The sequence below is a fragment of the Ambystoma mexicanum genome, chromosome 6p (genome assembly GCF_040938575.1).
Source record: "Ambystoma mexicanum isolate Mex_15411 chromosome 6p, UKY_AmexF1_1, whole genome shotgun sequence".
Classification (NCBI taxonomy): Eukaryota; Metazoa; Chordata; class Amphibia; order Caudata; family Ambystomatidae; genus Ambystoma; species Ambystoma mexicanum.
The window spans coordinates 31,040,512-31,055,193 of NC_090935.1; the positions used below are offsets into that span (position 1 = coordinate 31,040,512).

The 14,682-nt window shown below is 55.2% G+C and overlaps 8 non-coding genes across 8 annotated transcripts; all 8 read left to right on the top strand.

The window, feature by feature from the left end:
* Positions 1-1,564: 1,564 nt before the first annotated feature.
* LOC138512103 (U6 spliceosomal RNA) lies at positions 1,565-1,671 on the top strand. The gene has a single exon (XR_011280971.1). It is a non-coding gene; the product is annotated as a U6 spliceosomal RNA (small nuclear RNA).
* A 1,755-nt stretch (positions 1,672-3,426) lies between these two features.
* LOC138512104 (U6 spliceosomal RNA) lies at positions 3,427-3,533 on the top strand. Its single transcript, XR_011280972.1, has one exon. It is a non-coding gene; the product is annotated as a U6 spliceosomal RNA (small nuclear RNA).
* A 1,733-nt stretch (positions 3,534-5,266) lies between these two features.
* On the top strand, positions 5,267-5,373 carry LOC138512106 (U6 spliceosomal RNA). The gene has a single exon (XR_011280973.1). It is a non-coding gene; the product is annotated as a U6 spliceosomal RNA (small nuclear RNA).
* A 1,744-nt stretch (positions 5,374-7,117) lies between these two features.
* LOC138512107 (U6 spliceosomal RNA) lies at positions 7,118-7,224 on the top strand. Its single transcript, XR_011280974.1, has one exon. It is a non-coding gene; the product is annotated as a U6 spliceosomal RNA (small nuclear RNA).
* Positions 7,225-8,975: 1,751 nt separating this feature from the next.
* On the top strand, positions 8,976-9,082 carry LOC138512108 (U6 spliceosomal RNA). The gene has a single exon (XR_011280975.1). It is a non-coding gene; the product is annotated as a U6 spliceosomal RNA (small nuclear RNA).
* Positions 9,083-10,833: 1,751 nt separating this feature from the next.
* On the top strand, positions 10,834-10,940 carry LOC138512109 (U6 spliceosomal RNA). Its single transcript, XR_011280976.1, has one exon. It is a non-coding gene; the product is annotated as a U6 spliceosomal RNA (small nuclear RNA).
* A 1,745-nt stretch (positions 10,941-12,685) lies between these two features.
* On the top strand, positions 12,686-12,792 carry LOC138512110 (U6 spliceosomal RNA). Its single transcript, XR_011280977.1, has one exon. It is a non-coding gene; the product is annotated as a U6 spliceosomal RNA (small nuclear RNA).
* A 1,743-nt stretch (positions 12,793-14,535) lies between these two features.
* On the top strand, positions 14,536-14,642 carry LOC138512111 (U6 spliceosomal RNA). The gene has a single exon (XR_011280978.1). It is a non-coding gene; the product is annotated as a U6 spliceosomal RNA (small nuclear RNA).
* Positions 14,643-14,682: the final 40 nt, after the last annotated feature.

Consider the following 14,682-nt stretch of genomic DNA (forward strand, 5'->3'; position numbering starts at 1 on the left):
CTTTCTATATGATCCGCCTCTAGGGGCTCATGGCAAAGAGCGCACAGCCCCTCAAGCTTCACTGCTTCTAGGCCCTACTCTTCATGAGAGCTGGCTGCCTCTAGGTGTGTGATCTCTTTACCCACTTGTGCATTCTTTGCTCAGTGTCATTCGCCAACTGCTCCTTTAAAGCAAGCGAGGGGTGGCAGGGTCTGAAAGGCAGCAGATAGCACGAGAGAGAGTGTGCGTGCGTGCGTGTGTCTGTGTGTATGCAAATCACCAGTCAGCCAGGGCCTGCTGGGAGCCCATTCCGCCAGGCCCACCGGCTTTTGGACAGCTCCCAGATGGTTGGAGAAGGACCAGGCTGGGTTAGGCCACGAAGCAGAGGCCGAGCCGTTCCCTGGTGCGCTTTCTGGAAATGTCTCCCTCATTTGGAAATGTGCCCCTCAGTTGCTGAGGTCCCGAGAAGGCTCGCCTGCGGCGCTCACCAGAGAGGTCTCTGGCCGATCGTGGCCGATCAGGGACGTGAAGGGCTGCCCTGGGACTGTGTCCAACACAAGCCAACCCCCACCCATTGAAGGACAGGACGCACACATGCATAGAAATCATCTGCTGCTTGTTGGGGCCTTCTGGAGGGACCCCTACTGGTGGTGCTTCGAGATGGCGCCTGGTGTTTCCTTGCTGTGCAACCGGGCCCGCCCCACATAAAATCAAAAGTCTATTGCGAGCAGTGAAGGCCAAGGGAATTTAAATGTAATTCAAAGAAACAAAGCACAGAGTTGGGAGCCCAGCCGGATGGCAGAGGAACCCACAACCTTCTGACTCCTAGTCAGGCGCCTTATCCATTGCACCACTGGCCCCCATACCCCTGGTGCCCTCCGTTAGCTCCTAGTGCTGTTCTTCAAGGTGCCTTTCTGAAGCAGGAGCCACTGCAATGCCTGCTGTCCTGATTTTGTAACACACAAGGCTCACGTCCTGGCACAGTTGATAAAAGCAGGCGACAGGCAGCCAATACCTGTTGTAAGAGGCTTCCTGGCCCTACCAAAGGAAAGCAGACCCGGCGGGACTTTGAAGCCACCGTCGCTGAAGCCAGCAGCCAAACGTAAACTTACATCGGTTTGAAAATGCATCTCTGGCTTGAAGGCGGGGGCAGCAGCAATCCGGGGCTCTCGGGGGTCCGCGCACTAGGCCGCTGCCTCACCTTGCCTATCCTGGAATTCAACAGGGCCCCCCCCAAGCAAACCCTCACAGGCCCTCTGGCTTTTCTCTGGCTTGTGGGACTATTGTGATGCGTCCAGGCACACAGCACCCATCACCCAGGCATTATGACGGGAGGTGCCACTTTGCATGCAGCCTGGACCATGATCCTTTCTTCCTGCATTGCAATAGCCAAGCACACGGAACCTTTCCTTTTGGGCCAAACCAGCAGCGAGGAAGCTTGGGTCGTTGGTCTTTGCCTCTTGGTTCCATACCGGCCCCAGAACCAAACAGTTTCTTGCCAAAGTTAGAGCATAACAAGTCAACCTAGGTCAATAGGCAGCCGATGCGCTGGCTTTTATACACTGGCCAGTTCAGCCCCAAGTGTGTGCTCGCTTCGGCAGCACATATACTAAAATTGGAACGATACAGAGAAGATTAGCATGGCCCCTGCGCAAGGATGACACGCAAATTCGTGAAGCGTTCCATATTTTTAGACACGTGCGTGCCAGGAGAGAAATACCTTTTATTGACAGAATAAAAGGGGCCCCGCTCCCGTGCTGGTCTTGTGCTTGCTCGCTGCCGCGGAAGCCCTTCCCGTTTCTCTTGATCCTCTCTGTGCTGCACCAAGAGCGGCTGCCTTGTCCTCTGCTGGCTGCTCATTTCTATATAGCGCTTTCTATATGATCCGCCTCTAGGGGCTCATGGCAAAGAGCGCACAGCCCCTCAAGCTTCACTGCTTCTAGGCCCTACTCTTCATGAGAGCTGGCTGCCTCTAGGTGTGTGATCTCTTTACCCACTTGTGCATTCTTTGCTCAGTGTCATTCGCCAACTGCTCCTTTAAAGCAAGCGAGGGGTGGCAGGGTCTGAAAGGCAGCAGATAGCACGAGAGAGAGTGTGCGTGCGTGCGTGTGTCTGTGTGTATGCAAATCACCAGTCAGCCAGGGCCTGCTGGGAGCCCATTCCGCCAGGCCCACCGGCTTTTGGACAGCTCCCAGATGGTTGGAGAAGGACCAGGCTGGGGACCAGGCTGGGTTAGGCCACGAAGCAGAGGCTGAGCCGTTCCCTGGTGCGCTTTCTGGAAATGTCTCCCTCATTTGGAAATGTGCCCCTCAGTTGCTGAGGTCCCGAGAAGGCTCGCCTGCGGCGCTCACAGAGAGGTCTCTGGCCGATCGTGGCCGATCAGGGACGTGAAGGGCTGCCCTGGGACTGTGTCCAACACAAGCCAACCCACACCCATTGAAGGACAGGACGCACACATGCATAGAAATCATCTGCTGCTTGTTGGGGCCTTCTGGAGGGACCCCTACTGGTGGTGCTTCGAGATGGCGCCTGGTGTTTCCTTGCTGTGCAACCGGGCCCGCCCCACATAAAATCAAAAGTCTATTGCGAGCAGTGAAGGCCAAGGGAATTTAAATGTAATTCAAAGAAACAAAGCACAGAGTTGGGAGCCCAGCCGGATGGCAGAGGAACCCACAACCTTCTGACTCCTAGTCAGGCGCCTTATCCATTGCACCACTGGCCCCCATACCCCTGGTGCCCTCCGTTAGCTCCTAGTGCTGTTCTTCAAGGTGCCTTTCTGAAGCAGGAGCCACTGCAATGCCTGCTGTCCTGATTTTGTAACACACAAGGCTCACGTCCTGGCACAGTTGATAAAAGCAGGCGACAGGCAGCCAATACCTGTTGTAAGAGGCTTCCTGGCCCTACCAAAGGAAAGCAGACCCGGCGGGACTTTGAAGCCACCGTCGCTGAAGCCAGCAGCCAAACGTAAACTTACATCGGTTTGAAAATGCATCTCTTGCTTGAAGGCGGGGGCAGCAGCAATCCGGGGCTCTCGGGGGTCCGCGCACTAGGCCGCTGCCTCACCTTGCCTATCCTGGAATTCAACAGGGCCCCCCCCAAGCAAACCCTCACAGGCCCTCTGGCTTTTCTCTGGCTTGTGGGACTATTGTGATGCGTCCAGGCACACAGCACCCATCACCCAGGCATTATGACGGGAGGTGCCACTTTGCATGCAGCCTGGACCATGATCCTTTCTTCCTGCATTGCAATAGCCAAGCACACGGAACCTTTCCTTTTGGGCCAAACCAGCAGCGAGGAAGCTTGGGTCGTTGGTCTTTGCCTCTTGGTTCCATACCGGCCCCAGAACCAAACAGTTTCTTGCCAAAGTTAGAGCATAACAAGTCAACCTAGGTCAATAGGCAGCCGATGCGCTGGCTTTTATACACTGGCCAGTTCAGCCCCAAGTGTGTGCTCGCTTCGGCAGCACATATACTAAAATTGGAACGATACAGAGAAGATTAGCATGGCCCCTGCGCAAGGATGACACGCAAATTCGTGAAGCGTTCCATATTTTTAGACACGTGCGTGCCAGGAGAGAAATACCTTTTATTGACAGAATAAAAGGGGCCCCGCTCCCGTGCTGGTCTTGTGCTTGCTCGCTGCCGCGGAAGCCCTTCCCGTTTCTCTTGATCCTCTCTGTGCTGCACCGAGAGCGGCTGCCTTGTCCTCTGCTGGCTGCTCATTTCTATATAGCGCTTTCTATATGATCCGCCTCTAGGGGCTCATGGCAAAGAGCGCACAGCCCCTCAAGCTTCACTGCTTCTAGGCCCTACTCTTCATGAGAGCTGGCTGCCTCTAGGTGTGTGATCTCTTTACCCACTTGTGCATTCTTTGCTCAGTGTCATTCGCCAACTGCTCCTTTAAAGCAAGCGAGGGGTGGCAGGGTCTGAAAGGCAGCAGATAGCACGAGAGAGAGTGTGCGTGCGTGCGTGTGTCTGTGTGTATGCAAATCACCAGTCAGCCAGGGCCTGCTGGGAGCCCATTCCGCCAGGCCCACCGGCTTTTGGACAGCTCCCAGATGGTTGGAGAAGGACCAGGCTGGGTTAGGCCACGAAGCAGAGGCCGAGCCGTTCCCTGGTGCGCTTTCTGGAAATATCTCCCTCATTTGGAAATGTGCCCCTCAGTTGCTGAGGTCCCGAGAAGGCTCACCTGCGGCTCTCACAGAGAGGTCTCTGGCCGATCAGGGACGTGAAGGGCTGCCCTGGGACTGTGTCCAACACAAGCCAACCCCCACCCATTGAAGGACAGGACGCACACATGCATAGAAATCATCTGCTGCTTGTTGGGGCCTTCTGGAGGGACCCCTGCTGGTGGTGCTTCAAGATGGCGCCTGGTGTTTCCTTGCTGTGCAACCGGGCCCGCCCCACATAAAATCAAAAGTCTATTGCGAGCAGTGAAGGCCAAGGGAATTTAAATGTAATTCAAAGAAACAAAGCACAGAGTTGGGAGCCCAGCCGGATGGCAGTGGAACCCACAACCTTCTGACTCCTAGTCAGGCGCCTTATCCATTGCACCACTGGCCCCCATACCCCTGGTGCCCTCCGTTAGCTCCTAGTGCTGTTCTTCAAGGTGCCTTTCTGAAGCAGGAGCCACTGCAATGCCTGCTGTCCTGATTTTGTAACACACAAGGCTCACGTCCTGGCACAGTTGATAAAAGCAGGCGACAGGCAGCCAATACCTGTTGTAAGAGGCTTCCTGGCCCTACCAAAGGAAAGCAGACCCGGCGGGACTTTGAAGCCACCGTCGCTGAAGCCAGCAGCCAAACGTAAACTTACATCGGTTTGAAAATGCATCTCTGGCTTGAAGGCGGGGGCAGCAGCAATCCGGGGCTCTCGGGGGTCCGCGCACTAGGCCGCTGCCTCACCTTGCCTTATCCTGGAACTCAACAGTGCCCCCCCAAGCAAACCCTCACAGGCCCTCTGGCTTTTCTCTGGCTTGTGGGACTATTGTGATGCGTCCAGGCACACAGCACCCATCACCCAGGCATTATGACGGGAGGTGCCACTTTGCATGCAGCCTGGACCATGATCCTTTCTTCCTGCATTGCAATAGCCAAGCACACGGAACCTTTCCTTTTGGGCCAAACCAGCAGCGAGGAAGCTTGGGTCGTTGGTCTTTGCCTCTTGCTTTCATCCCGGCCCCAGAACCAAACAGTTTCTTGCCAAAGTTAGAGCATAACAAGTCAACCTAGGTCAATAGGCAGCCGATGCGCTGGCTTTTATACACTGGCCAGTTCAGCCCCAAGTGTGTGCTCGCTTCGGCAGCACATATACTAAAATTGGAACGATACAGAGAAGATTAGCATGGCCCCTGCGCAAGGATGACACGCAAATTCGTGAAGCGTTCCATATTTTTAGACACGTGCGTGCCAGGAGAGAAATACCTTTTATTGACAGAATAAAAGGGGCCCCGCTCCCGTGCTGGTCTTGTGCTTGCTCGCTGCCGCGGAAGCCCTTCCCGTTTCTCTTGATCCTCTCTGTGCTGCACCAAGAGCGGCTGCCTTGTCCTCTGCTGGCTGCTCATTTCTATATAGCGCTTTCTATATGATCCGCCTCTAGGGGCTCATGGCAAAGAGCGCACAGCCCCTCAAGCTTCACTGCTTCTAGGCCCTACTCTTCATGAGAGCTGGCTGCCTCTAGGTGTGTGATCTCTTTACCCACTTGTGCATTCTTTGCTCAGTGTCATTCGCCAACTGCTCCTTTAAAGCAAGCGAGGGGTGGCAGGGTCTGAAAGGCAGCAGATAGCACGAGAGAGAGTGTGCGTGCGTGCGTGTGTCTGTGTGTATGCAAATCACCAGTCAGCCAGGGCCTGCTGGGAGCCCATTCCGCCAGGCCCACCGGCTTTTGGACAGCTCCCAGATGGTTGGAGAAGGACCAGGCTGGGTTAGGCCACGAAGCAGAGGCCGAGCCGTTCCCTGGTGCGCTTTCTGGAAATGTCTCCCTCATTTGGAAATGTGCCCCTCAGTTGCTGAGGTCCCGAGAAGGCTCGCCTGCGGCGCTCACCAGAGAGGTCTCTGGCCGATCGTGGCCGATCAGGGACGTGAAGGGCTGCCCTGGGACTGTGTCCAACACAAGCCAACCCCCACCCATTGAAGGACAGGACGCACACATGCATAGAAATCATCTGCTGCTTGTTGGGGCCTTCTGGAGGGACCCCTACTGGTGGTGCTTCGAGATGGCGCCTGGTGTTTCCTTGCTGTGCAACCGGGCCCGCCCCACATAAAATCAAAAGTCTATTGCGAGCAGTGAAGGCCAAGGGAATTTAAATGTAATTCAAAGAAACAAAGCACAGAGTTGGGAGCCCAGCCGGATGGCAGAGGAACCCACAACCTTCTGACTCCTAGTCAGGCGCCTTATCCATTGCACCACTGGCCCCCATACCCCTGGTGCCCTCCGTTAGCTCCTAGTGCTGTTCTTCAAGGTGCCTTTCTGAAGCAGGAGCCACTGCAATGCCTGCTGTCCTGATTTTGTAACACACAAGGCTCACGTCCTGGCACAGTTGATAAAAGCAGGCGACAGGCAGCCAATACCTGTTGTAAGAGGCTTCCTGGCCCTACCAAAGGAAAGCAGACCCGGCGGGACTTTGAAGCCACCGTCGCTGAAGCCAGCAGCCAAACGTAAACTTACATCGGTTTGAAAATGCATCTCTTGCTTGAAGGCGGGGGCAGCAGCAATCCGGGGCTCTCGGGGGTCCGCGCACTAGGCCGCTGCCTCACCTTGCCTATCCTGGAATTCAACAGGGCCCCCCCCAAGCAAACCCTCACAGGCCCTCTGGCTTTTCTCTGGCTTGTGGGACTATTGTGATGCGTCCAGGCACACAGCACCCATCACCCAGGCATTATGACGGGAGGTGCCACTTTGCATGCAGCCTGGACCATGATCCTTTCTTCCTGCATTGCAATAGCCAAGCACACGGAACCTTTCCTTTTGGGCCAAACCAGCAGCGAGGAAGCTTGGGTCGTTGGTCTTTGCCTTTTGGTTCCATACCGGCCCCAGAACCAAACAGTTTCTTGCCAAAGTTAGAGCATAACAAGTCAACCTAGGTCAATAGGCAGCCGATGCGCTGGCTTTTATACACTGGCCAGTTCAGCCCCAAGTGTGTGCTCGCTTCGGCAGCACATATACTAAAATTGGAACGATACAGAGAAGATTAGCATGGCCCCTGCGCAAGGATGACACGCAAATTCGTGAAGCGTTCCATATTTTTAGACACGTGCGTGCCAGGAGAGAAATACCTTTTATTGACAGAATAAAAGGGGCCCCGCTCCCGTGCTGGTCTTGTGCTTGCTCGCTGCCGCGGAAGCCCTTCCCGTTTCTCTTGATCCTCTCTGTGCTGTGCTGCACCGAGAGCGGCTGCCTTGTCCTCTGCTGGCTGCTCATTTCTATATAGCGCTTTCTATATGATCCGCCTCTAGGGGCTCATGGCAAAGAGCGCACAGCCCCTCAAGCTTCACTGCTTCTAGGCCCTACTCTTCATGAGAGCTGGCTGCCTCTAGGTGTGTGATCTCTTTACCCACTTGTGCATTCTTTGCTCAGTGTCATTCGCCAACTGCTCCTTTAAAGCAAGCGAGGGGTGGCAGGGTCTGAAAGGCAGCAGATAGCACGAGAGAGAGTGTGCGTGCGTGCGTGTGTCTGTGTGTATGCAAATCACCAGTCAGCCAGGGCCTGCTGGGAGCCCATTCCGCCAGGCCCACCGGCTTTTGGACAGCTCCCAGATGGTTGGAGAAGGACCAGGCTGGGTTAGGCCACGAAGCAGAGGCCGAGCCGTTCCCTGGTGCGCTTTCTGGAAATGTCTCCCTCATTTGGAAATGTGCCCCTCAGTTGCTGAGGTCCCGAGAAGGCTCGCCTGCGGCGCTCACAGAGAGAGGTCTCTGGCCGATCGTGGCCGATCAGGGACGTGAAGGGCTGCCCTGGGACTGTGTCCAACACAAGCCAACCCCCACCCATTGAAGGACAGGACGCACACATGCGTAGAAATCATCTGCTGCTTGTTGGGGCCTTCTGGAGGGACCCCTACTGGTGGTGCTTCGAGATGGCGCCTGGTGTTTCCTTGCTGTGCAACCGGGCCCGCCCCACATAAAATCAAAAGTCTATTGCGAGCAGTGAAGGCCAAGGGAATTTAAATGTAATTCAAAGAAACAAAGCACAGAGTTGGGAGCCCAGCCGGATGGCAGTGGAACCCACAACCTTCTGACTCCTAGTCAGGCGCCTTATCCATTGCACCACTGGCCCCCATACCCCTGGTGCCCTCCGTTAGCTCCTAGTGCTGTTCTTCAAGGTGCCTTTCTGAAGCAGGAGCCACTGCAATGCCTGCTGTCCTGATTTTGTAACACACAAGGCTCACGTCCTGGCACAGTTGATAAAAGCAGGCGACAGGCAGCCAATACCTGTTGTAAGAGGCTTCCTGGCCCTACCAAAGGAAAGCAGACCCGGCGGGACTTTGAAGCCACCGTCGCTGAAGCCAGCAGCCAAACGTAAACTTACATCGGTTTGAAAATGCATCTCTGGCTTGAAGGCGGGGGCAGCAGCAATCCGGGGCTCTCGGGGGTCCGCGCACTAGGCCGCTGCCTCACCTTGCCTATCCTGGAATTCAACAGGGCCCCCCCCAAGCAAACCCTCACAGGCCCTCTGGCTTTTCTCTGGCTTGTGGGACTATTGTGATGCGTCCAGGCACACAGCACCCATCTCCCAGGCATTATGACGGGAGGTGCCACTTTGCATGCAGCCTGGACCATGATCCTTTCTTTCCTGCATTGCAATAGCCAAGCACACGGAACCTTTCCTTTTGGGCCAAACCAGCAGCGAGGAAGCTTGGGTCGTTGGTCTTTGCCTCTTGGTTCCATACCGGCCCCAGAACCAAACAGTTTCTTGCCAAAGTTAGAGCATAACAAGTCAACCTAGGTCAAAAGGCAGCCGATGCGCTGGCTTTTATACACTGGCCAGTTCAGCCCCAAGTGTGTGCTCGCTTCGGCAGCACATATACTAAAATTGGAACGATACAGAGAAGATTAGCATGGCCCCTGCGCAAGGATGACACGCAAATTCGTGAAGCGTTCCATATTTTTAGACACGTGCGTGCCAGGAGAGAAATACCTTTTATTGACAGAATAAAAGGGGCCCCGCTCCCGTGCTGGTCTTGTGCTTGCTCGCTGCCGCGGAAGCCCTTCCCGTTTCTCTTGATCCTCTCTGTGCTGTGCTGCACCGAGAGCGGCTGCCTTGTCCTCTGCTGGCTGCTCATTTCTATATAGCGCTTTCTATATGATCCGCCTCTAGGGGCTCATGGCAAAGAGCGCACAGCCCCTCAAGCTTCACTGCTTCTAGGCCCTACTCTTCATGAGAGCTGGCTGCCTCTAGGTGTGTGATCTCTTTACCCACTTGTGCATTCTTTGCTCAGTGTCATTCGCCAACTGCTCCTTTAAAGCAAGCGAGGGGTGGCAGGGTCTGAAAGGCAGCAGATAGCACGAGAGAGAGTGTGCGTGCGTGTGTGTGTCTGTGTGTATGCAAATCACCAGTCAGCCAGGGCCTGCTGGGAGCCCATTCCGCCAGGCCCACCGGCTTTTGGACAGCTCCCAGATGGTTGGAGAAGGACCAGGCTGGGTTAGGCCACGAAGCAGAGGCCGAGCCGTTCCCTGGTGCGCTTTCTGGAAATGTCTCCCTCATTTGGAAATGTGCCCCTCAGTTGCTGAGGTCCCGAGAAGGCTCGCCTGCGGCGCTCACAGAGAGAGGTCTCTGGCCGATCGTGGCCGATCGTGGCCGTGAAGGGCTGCCCTGGGACTGTGTCCAACACAAGCCAACCCCCACCCATTGAAGGACAGGACGCACACATGCATAGAAATCATCTGCTGCTTGTTGGGGCCTTCTGGAGGGACCCCTACTGGTGGTGCTTCGAGATGGCGCCTGGTGTTTCCTTGCTGTGCAACCGGGCCCGCCCCACATAAAATCAAAAGTCTATTGCGAGCAGTGAAGGCCAAGGGAATTTAAATGTAATTCAAAGAAACAAAGCACAGAGTTGGGAGCCCAGCCGGATGGCAGTGGAACCCACAACCTTCTGACTCCTAGTCAGGCGCCTTATCCATTGCACCACTGGCCCCCATACCCCTGGTGCCCTCCGTTAGCTCCTAGTGCTGTTCTTCAAGGTGCCTTTCTGAAGCAGGAGCCACTGCAATGCCTGCTGTCCTGATTTTGTAACACACAAGGCTCACGTCCTGGCACAGTTGATAAAAGCAGGCGACAGGCAGCCAATACCTGTTGTAAGAGGCTTCATGGCCCTACCAAAGGAAAGCAGACCCGGCGGGACTTTGAAGCCACCGTCGCTGAAGCCAGCAGCCAAACGTAAACTTACATCGGTTTGAAAATGCATCTCTGGCTTGAAGGCGGGGGCAGCAGCAATCCGGGGCTCTCGGGGGTCCGCGCACTAGGCCGCTGCCTCACCTTGCCTATCCTGGAATTCAACAGGGCCCCCCCCAAGCAAACCCTCACAGGCCCTCTGGCTTTTCTCTGGCTTGTGGGACTATTGTGATGCGTCCAGGCACACAGCACCCATCTCCCAGGCATTATGACGGGAGGTGCCACTTTGCATGCAGCCTGGACCATGATCCTTTCTTTCCTGCATTGCAATAGCCAAGCACACGGAACCTTTCCTTTTGGGCCAAACCAGCAGCGAGGAAGCTTGGGTCGTTGGTCTTTGCCTCTTGGTTCCATACCGGCCCCAGAACCAAACAGTTTCTTGCCAAAGTTAGAGCATAACAAGTCAACCTAGGTCAATAGGCAGCCGATGCGCTGGCTTTTATACACTGGCCAGTTCAGCCCCAAGTGTGTGCTCGCTTCGGCAGCACATATACTAAAATTGGAACGATACAGAGAAGATTAGCATGGCCCCTGCGCAAGGATGACACGCAAATTCGTGAAGCGTTCCATATTTTTAGACACGTGCGTGCCAGGAGAGAAATACCTTTTATTGACAGAATAAAAGGGGCCCCGCTCCCGTGCTCGTCTTGTGCTTGCTCGCTGCCGCGGAAGCCCTTCCCGTTTCTCTTGATCCTCTCTGTGCTGTGCTGCACCGAGAGCGGCTGCCTTGTCCTCTGCTGGCTGCTCATTTCTATATAGCGCTTTCTATATGACCCGCCTCTAGGGGCTCATGGCAAAGAGCGCACAGCCCCTCAAGCTTCACTGCTTCTAGGCCCTACTCTTCATGAGAGCTGGCTGCCTCTAGGTGTGTGATCTCTTTACCCACTTGTGCATTCTTTGCTCAGTGTCATTCGCCAACTGCTCCTTTAAAGCAAGCGAGGGGTGGCAGGGTCTGAAAGGCAGCAGATAGCACGAGAGAGAGTGTGCGTGCGTGTGTCTGTGTGTATGCAAATCACCAGTCAGCCAGGGCCTGCTGGGAGCCCATTCCGCCAGGCCCACCGGCTTTTGGACAGCTCCCAGATGGTTGGAGAAGGACCAGGCTGGGTTAGGCCACGAAGCAGAAGCCGAGCCGTTCCCTGGTGCGCTTTCTGGAAATGTCTCCCTCATTTGGAAATGTGCCCCTCAGTTGCTGAGGTCCCGAGAAGGCTCGCCTGCGGCGCTCACCAGAGAGGTCTCTGGCCGATCGTGGCCGATCAGGGACGTGAAGGGCTGCCCTGGGACTGTGTCCAACACAAGCCAACCCCCACCCATTGAAGGACAGGACGCACACATGCATAGAAATCATCTGCTGCTTGTTGGGGCCTTCTGGAGGGACCCCTACTGGTGGTGCTTCGAGATGGCGCCTGGTGTTTCCTTGCTGTGCAACCGGGCCCGCCCCACATAAAATCAAAAGTCTATTGCGAGCAGAGAAGGCCAAGGGAATTTAAATGTAATTCAAAGAAACAAAGCACAGAGTTGGGAGCCCAGCCGGATGGCAGAGGAACCCACAACCTTCTGACTCCTAGTCAGGCGCCTTATCCATTGCACCACTGGCCCCCATACCCCTGGTGCCCTCCGTTAGCTCCTAGTGCTGTTCTTCAAGGTGCCTTTCTGAAGCAGGAGCCACTGCAATGCCTGCTGTCCTGATTTTGTAACACACAAGGCTCACGTCCTGGCACAGTTGATAAAAGCAGGCGACAGGCAGCCAATACCTGTTGTAAGAGGCTTCCTGGCCCTACCAAAGGAAAGCAGACCCGGCGGGACTTTGAAGCCACCGTCGCTGAAGCCAGCAGCCAAACGTAAACTTACATCGGTTTGAAAATGCATCTCTTGCTTGAAGGCGGGGGCAGCAGCAATCCGGGGCTCTCGGGGGTCCGCGCACTAGGCCGCTGCCTCACCTTGCCTATCCTGGAATTCAACAGGGCCCCCCCCAAGCAAACCCTCACAGGCCCTCTGGCTTTTCTCTGGCTTGTGGGACTATTGTGATGCGTCCAGGCACACAGCACCCATCACCCAGGCATTATGACGGGAGGTGCCACTTTGCATGCAGCCTGGACCATGATCCTTTCTTCCTGCATTGCAATAGCCAAGCACACGGAACCTTTCCTTTTGGGCCAAACCAGCAGCGAGGAAGCTTGGGTCGTTGGTCTTTGCCTCTTGGTTCCATACCGGCCCCAGAACCAAACAGTTTCTTGCCAAAGTTAGAGCATAACAAGTCAACCTAGGTCAATAGGCAGCCGATGCGCTGGCTTTTATACACTGGCCAGTTCAGCCCCAAGTGTGTGCTCGCTTCGGCAGCACATATACTAAAATTGGAACGATACAGAGAAGATTAGCATGGCCCCTGCGCAAGGATGACACGCAAATTCGTGAAGCGTTCCATATTTTTAGACACGTGCGTGCCAGGAGAGAAATACCTTTTATTGACAGAATAAAAGGGGCCCCGCTCCCGTGCTGGTCTTGTGCTTGCTCGCTGCCGCGGAAGCCCTTCCCGTTTCTCTTGATCCTCTCTGTGCTGCACCAAGAGCGGCTGCCTTGTCCTCTGCTGGCTGCTCATTTCTATATAGCGCTTTCTATATGATCCGCCTCTAGGGGCTCATGGCAAAGAGCGCACAGCCCCTCAAGCTTCACTGCTTCTAGGCCCTACTCTTCATGAGAGCTGGCTGCCTCTAGGTGTGTGATCTCTTTACCCACTTGTGCATTCTTTGCTCAGTGTCATTCGCCAACTGCTCCTTTAAAGCAAGCGAGGGGTGGCAGGGTCTGAAAGGCAGCAGATAGCACGAGAGAGAGTGTGCGTGCGTGCGTGTGTCTGTGTGTATGCAAATCACCAGTCAGCCAGGGCCTGCTGGGAGCCCATTCCGCCAGGCCCACCGGCTTTTGGACAGCTCCCAGATGGTTGGAGAAGGACCAGGCTGGGTTAGGCCACGAAGCAGAGGCTGAGCCGTTCCCTGGTGCGCTTTCTGGAAATGTCTCCCTCATTTGGAAATGTGCCCCTCAGTTGCTGAGGTCCCGAGAAGGCTCGCCTGCGGCGCTCACAGAGAGGTCTCTGGCCGATCGTGGCCGATCAGGGACGTGAAGGGCTGCCCTGGGACTGTGTCCAACACAAGCCAACCCCCACCCATTGAAGGACAGGACGCACACATGCATAGAAATCATCTGCTGCTTGTTGGGGCCTTCTGGAGGGACCCCTACTGGTGGTGCTTCGAGATGGCGCCTGGTGTTTCCTTGCTGTGCAACCGGGCCCGCCCCACATAAAATCAAAAGTCTATTGCAAGCAGTGAAGGCCAAGGGAATTTAAATGTAATTCAAAGAAACAAAGCACAGAGTTGGGAGCCCAGCCGGATGGCAGTGGAACCCACAACCTTCTGACTCCTAGTCAGGCGCCTTATCCATTGCACCACTGGCCCCCATACCCCTGGTGCCCTCCGTTAGCTCCTAGTGCTGTTCTTCAAGGTGCCTTTCTGAAGCAGGAGCCACTGCAATGCCTGCTGTCCTGATTTTGTAACACACAAGGCTCACGTCCTGGCACAGTTGATAAAAGCAGGCGACAGGCAGCCAATACCTGTTGTAAGAGGCTTCCTGGCCCTACCAAAGGAAAGCAGACCCGGCGGGACTTTGAAGCCACCGTCGCTGAAGCAAGCAGCCAAACGTAAACTTACATCGGTTTGAAAATGCATCTCTGGCTTGAAGGCGGGGGCAGCAGCAATCCGGGGCTCTCGGGGGTCCGCGCACTAGGCCGCTGCCTCACCCTGCCTATCCTGGAATTCAACAGGGCCCCCCCCAAGCAAACACTCACAGGCCCTCTGGCTTTTCTCTGGCTTGTGGGACTATTGTGATGCGTCCAGGCACACAGCACCCATCACCCAGGCATTATGACGGGAGGTGCCACTTTGCATGCAGCCTGGACCATGATCCTTTCTTCCTGCATTGCAATAGCCAAGCACACGGAACCTTTCCTTTTGGGCCAAACCAGCAGCGAGGAAGCTTGGGTCGTTGGTCTTTGCCTCTTGGTTCCATACCGGCCCCAGAACCAAACAGTTTCTTGCCAAAGTTAGAGCATAACAAGTCAACCTAGGTCAATAGGCAGCCGATGCGCTGGCTTTTATACACTGGCCAGTTCAGCCCCAAGTGTGTGCTCGCTTCGGCAGCACATATACTAAAATTGGAACGATACAGAGAAGATTAGCATGGCCCCTGCGCAAGGATGACACGCAAATTCGTGAAGCGTTCCATATTTTTAGACACGTGCGTGCCAGGAGAGAAATACCTTTTATTGACA